This window comes from Hesperophylax consimilis, chromosome 26, assembly GCF_061612785.1.
Source record: "Hesperophylax consimilis isolate HC1 chromosome 26, BYU_Hcon_1.0, whole genome shotgun sequence".
NCBI classification, from domain to species: Eukaryota; Metazoa; Arthropoda; class Insecta; order Trichoptera; family Limnephilidae; genus Hesperophylax; species Hesperophylax consimilis.
Window position 1 is genome coordinate 19571108 of NC_142861.1, and position 5445 is coordinate 19576552.

Sequence of the window (5445 nt, forward strand, 5' to 3'; positions counted from 1 at the left end):
CAAGGTCCGTCTCGAGCAGTACCTCCTTGTGAATGATGAAAAGTACGCATCGGATGTTAAAAAAAGAGCTATTTTCCTAAATGCTTTGAAAGATGATTGTTTTTCTTTACTGGTAAATTTGTGTATTCCAAAAAAAGTAACAGAGGTTGATTTAAAAGATTTAATATCTAAGCTCAATGAATATTGTTGTACGACAAAATGTTTCTTTGAAGAAAGGTCACAGTTCTATTCAGCTAAACAAAGGAATGACGAATCAGTTCGCGATTTTGCTGTTCGTTTAAAATCTCTTTCTAGCAATTGCAAATTCGGGAATAGTTTATCAGAGAAATTAAGAGATTTCTTTGTATTAGGTTGTAAACCCGGTAAGATTAGAGAAAAATTATTTCTCGATAGTGAATCATATACTTTCGAAAAATGTGTGCAAGTAGCAGAGTGTATTGAACTTGTAGCATCAACCCAATCTCAATCAGCTGATAACAGAGTTTTAGCTAATTTAACAGTCGGCGGAGGTCGTGTCTCACCTAATACGCATGTGAAAAAGAGAGATGAATATAGTTTCAAGCGAAGCAGTAGCTGTAATCGGGCTCGTTCGCCGATTCATCATGTTACAAAGCGTAATTGTACGGTTTGTGGTTATAATAATCACACGGCGGTAGAATGTAGATTCAAAAATTATGTATGTAAAATTTGTGGTACTAAAGGTCATTTAGCAAAACAGTGTAAACAGGTGACAACACGTAAAAACGTGAATATTTTGTTATCGGATGGAATGGTTGGTGATAAGTATTGAGCCATATTATATAGAAGTTTCACTCGACGGAATAAATAATAAATTTATGGTAGATTCTGGAGCATCTTGTAGCGTAATTCCGGAAGAATGTTATCTCAATAAATTCAGCAGTATTGAGTTATTGCACGAAAACGTGAGCTTACGGAGTTTTGACAATACGCTCATTGGTGTGGTAGGTACTTTCACACCGATACTAGAGTATAATGGTCTACAACACCGACTAAAAATTATTGTCGTGCGTAGTTCGTCACTTTCGATTTTAGGACGTGATTTCATGAATCTCTTTAACGTGGGGATAACGGGGATCGTTAATTGTGTAAAACAGAATACATTAAAAGAGCGATTAGTGAAAAAATTTCCAGAAGTTTTTACGGATAAAATAGGAAAGTTTAACAAGTACGAAGTGAATTTAACCTTAAAAGATTGTGCTGTACCGATATTTCGTAATCACAGAATAATGCCGTTTGCTTTGAAGGATAAAGTTGAAAAAGAATTAAGTAATTTACTTTCTAACGGTATTATAGAACAAGTTCAGTATAGTGATTTCGCGAGTCCAATCGTACCTGTGATTAAGAAAGATGGTAGCATTAGATTATGTGGTGATTATAAATCTACAGTGAATAATCAGTTATTAATTGACAAGTATCCGTTACCTAGAATTGAGGAATTATTAACCAAAGTGAATGGAGGCAAGGTTTTTGCTAAAATTGATTTAAAATCCGCATATAATCAGTTTGTTTTGAAAAATGAGTGTAGACGTTTCACAACAATAAATACCCACTTGGGATTGTTTCAATATAAACGTTTAGTGTTTGGGTTAGCACCAGCGCCAGCAGTTTTTGCTAAAGCAATGGCAAATTGTTTATCAGGATTACGGAACATGACGTTCTACTTGGATGATATTATTGTTATAGGAAAAGATGAAGTCGACTTAGAAAAAAACGTGTGTCTCGTTTTAGATAGGTTAAAAAGTTGTAATTTAACGGTGAATAGTGAAAAGTGTGAATTCAATTTAAAAGTTATTGAATTTTTAGGTTATAAAATAAGTGAGCAAGGAATTCAACCGTGTCAGCGGAATAAAGAAGCCATTTTAAACGCGTCAGCGCCTAGTGATTTAAATAAATTGAGAAGTTTGTTAGGTATGGTTAGTTATTATCGTAATTTTATTCCAAACATGGCAGATATATTGTCACCATTATACGATTTACTTAAAAAAGATGTTAAGTTTCAATTGGATACAGAACAAGAAAACAGTTTTGCGATAATAAAAAAAATATTAACTTCGGATAGGATTTTAACGCATTTCGACGAGAATATTCCTGTGAAACTTGTCACGGATGGAAGTTTGAATGGGATCGGAGCAACGTTAATCCATGTATTTAAAAACGGCGTAGAAAGACCAATAGGGTTCGCAAGCAGAACTTTAAATAAAGCGGAAAAAAATTATTCGATTTTGGATATTGAAGCAACAGCTATAATTTTTGGGATTAAGAAGTTTTATCAATATTTGTATGGCAGAGAATTTATTTTAGCTGTAGATAACCAGCCTTTGGTCAGAATTTTCGGTCAGAATAGAGAAATTCCTAAGATTGCGGCGTCAAGATTACAGCGTTATGCAGTTATGTTAGGATCGTTCAATTTTACGATTGAATACGTAAAGTCGAAAAATAATTGTTCAGACTTTCTGAGCAGGTGTCCAATTGAAAAGGTTAGCTGTGAAGATAATATAGAGTCTGGTTACATTAATTATTTTGAAAATAACGGGTTTAATTTGTCTTTAGACGTGATAAGAAGTGAGACCGAAAAGGACGAAATTTTAAGTCAAGTAAAACAATTTCTTATCGAGGGTTGGCCAGCATCAGTAAAAAAGGCACAAAATGTTAATTTTATTAGAGTTTTTTGGGAAAAAAGGTTGGAATTGTCATTGATAAATGGGTGTATTTTATACCAACATAGAGTTGTTATTACTGAGTCTTTAAGACAAGAAGTTTTAAAGATGTTACACAGATCTCATTTAGGGGTTTTTAAGACTAAAGGCATTGCGAAAAGCTTTGTCTGGTGGCCAAAAATTAATCTAGATTTGGAGAAAATAACAGAAAATTGTAGAGATTGTTTAGAAATTAAACCAGAATCACAAAAGAGTTCATTAGCAGTATGGCCTTATGAACCTGAAGTATGGTTCAGGGTGCATATTGATCATGGTAGCTTACATAATAAAAACTTTTTAATTGTCATAGACTCTTCTTCGAAGTGGATCGAGTGTCTGGAAGTGAACAGTCTGTCTTCAAAAGAAAATGTTGAAGTACTTCATAGATTATTTTCACAATTTGGTTTTCCAGCAACTTTAGTTAGTGATAATGGTACGTGTTTTTGTTCTGAGGATTTTGAAAATTTTTGTAAGAAAAATGGTATGAAACATATTACTAGTCCAGTTAACCACCCGAGTAGCAATGGGCAAGCTGAGAATGCTGTTAAAACCTGTAAAAATTTTCTTAAAAAAATTTGTAAAAATAATAGATTTCCTTCAGATTATAAAGAAAAGTTAGGTAACTTTTTAACTGACTATAGAAATACCGTTCATGCAACAACAGGGTGTGAACCATCTGTATTATTAATGGGAAGAAAAATTAGAACAGTATTTGACTCTCTGATTCCTAGGAAGGTTGAGGAAAGAACGAATACTTCAAGTTCTACTCGTCAACAAAAAATAATAAGAAAGGTTATTCAGAGTCAAGTCAATCAGAAAAGACAATATAAGGGTAGAAATAAGTCAGATTTGAATATAGGTCAGAAAGTGATGACTAGAGATTTCAGAGCTCAGGGTAATAGGTTATGGGTCCCTGGGGTTATTGTTGAAAAAAAAGGTAGAAAAATATATATCATAAAAATTAACAAGTCTAATATGGTGTGGAAAAGACATTTAGACCAGATAAAGAAATTACATGTTTCATGGCAGGAGGGAGATAAGCCGGAAGTCGGTACGTCTGACACTAGGGAACTGTCGACGGATGAAATTAATCTCTCAGGTATGTTACGTAATAGAAGTGACTCTAATACTGTTTCTCCATGTTTCAGGTCTAACCCATGGCAGGGAAGACTTCGGCCAAGATGAGGACCTCGCAGTCCAGGAGGAGGAGTGGACGGGCGACGAGACAAGAGAAGGGAAGCAGAAAGAAACGCGGCATATGATAGTTAATTTTATTAAAAAAAATATGTTGTGTTAATTGTTTAGTAAATGAAATATATAAAATAAAATTGTAAATGAAATATGTAGTAATAGGGTATGATATATATAGATAGGGGCATTCAATTTTAGTAGGGGAGGATGTAAGAAAGGTTTTTGGTGGTACGCCTGCTTGTTGAATGCGTAAGAGCGAGATGACTGATAGGGGTATAAAAGATGACGGATGCATCTGCTCGCGCTCTTTACCAAACCGACAGCTCAGAGATAAGACGTAGACAATCCGCACTTAATTGTTAATAAATCATTATATTGGAACACGCGTTCTATTATTGTGTTCCCACCAAGTCTGTAAATAACAATCTAACAGTTATTTAACACATGGTATCTCCTCTCCGGCTGGAGAGCACTGGGCACAACGCAAGCCGTGGACCCAGTATTTACGTCGCATCCCCTCTCCTTTAACCAGGCGAAGCCAGGCCAAATACGGAACGGCGACGGCCAGCCAATCACCGCAAAGCACGATAAACCTAGAAATATTTCTCTTTTCATATATAATTGCGCAAATTAATGTTAGATTTGCGTGAGTCTCGCCGCAATAATGCTAAATAAAAATATACAGGTTGAAAGGCTGCACTCGCGTCTATGTTGTAAAGTAATATTGAAATATGTAAACATTAATATTAAGTAGTTATAAGGATTTCCTCAAACCAATGTCGGTCTGAGGACCCACTGATTCATACTGTACAATTTATTATAAAAACATAAAAAAAAGCTAGGGAAAAACAGTTTTCAGTACTATTGAATAAATAATTTTAATATTGACTATTAAAGTCATATGAAAACACACGAAGCTGCACAAAAATGCACCTCGTTTACGCGGGGCGGTTTAGACGCGCGCACACCAATGTGTGCACGCTCCTGCTAGTCCTATATATACCGTGCGTAAAGCGATCTCAAGTCTCTCTCTTTCGAGATCTACTCTGACCGCTTCACTCTGGACTGCTTCTCCCGCTGGAACCACTACAATCGCCTTTGACTTCTGACCTTGCGCTTCCTCTGACTACCTACTGCTCTCTCCTTGGAAACACGACATCACAGCAACCGGAAAAGGTCCTGAACATAAAGCAGCTCACCGACTAGAAGATCCAGCATCCCCCTATTTATAGTCAATGTAAAGGACTTGCGTCTGATACAATTGAAAAAAAAATTAAAAGACATTTTTTTTTACTAAAATTATAAGTAAAACCTCAAATTGTAATATTTAACTACTGAAGGAAAAATTTACGGGACCTAAACCAAGGACCTTCGTCTTGACGGGACGCTGATATACCAACAGCGCTAATTCGTCCCTATTTCCTTCAGTCATGTTTAAATGCATCACACTTCTCGTTAGAACTACAAACATTATAGTTATTTTCTTAATGCAAATTTTATTTCACTGTATCTTTATGTATGATCACAAGATTCAACT

At 35.3% G+C, this 5445-nt stretch overlaps 1 long non-coding RNA gene across 1 annotated transcript; it reads left to right on the forward strand.

The window, feature by feature from the left end:
- The first annotated feature begins 3509 nt into the window (after positions 1-3509).
- On the forward strand, positions 3510-4289 carry LOC149411261 (uncharacterized). The gene is made up of 2 exons (XR_016304878.1): positions 3510-3768; positions 3866-4289. It is a non-coding gene; the product is annotated as an uncharacterized LOC149411261 (long non-coding RNA).
- The last annotated feature ends 1156 nt before the right edge of the window (positions 4290-5445 follow it).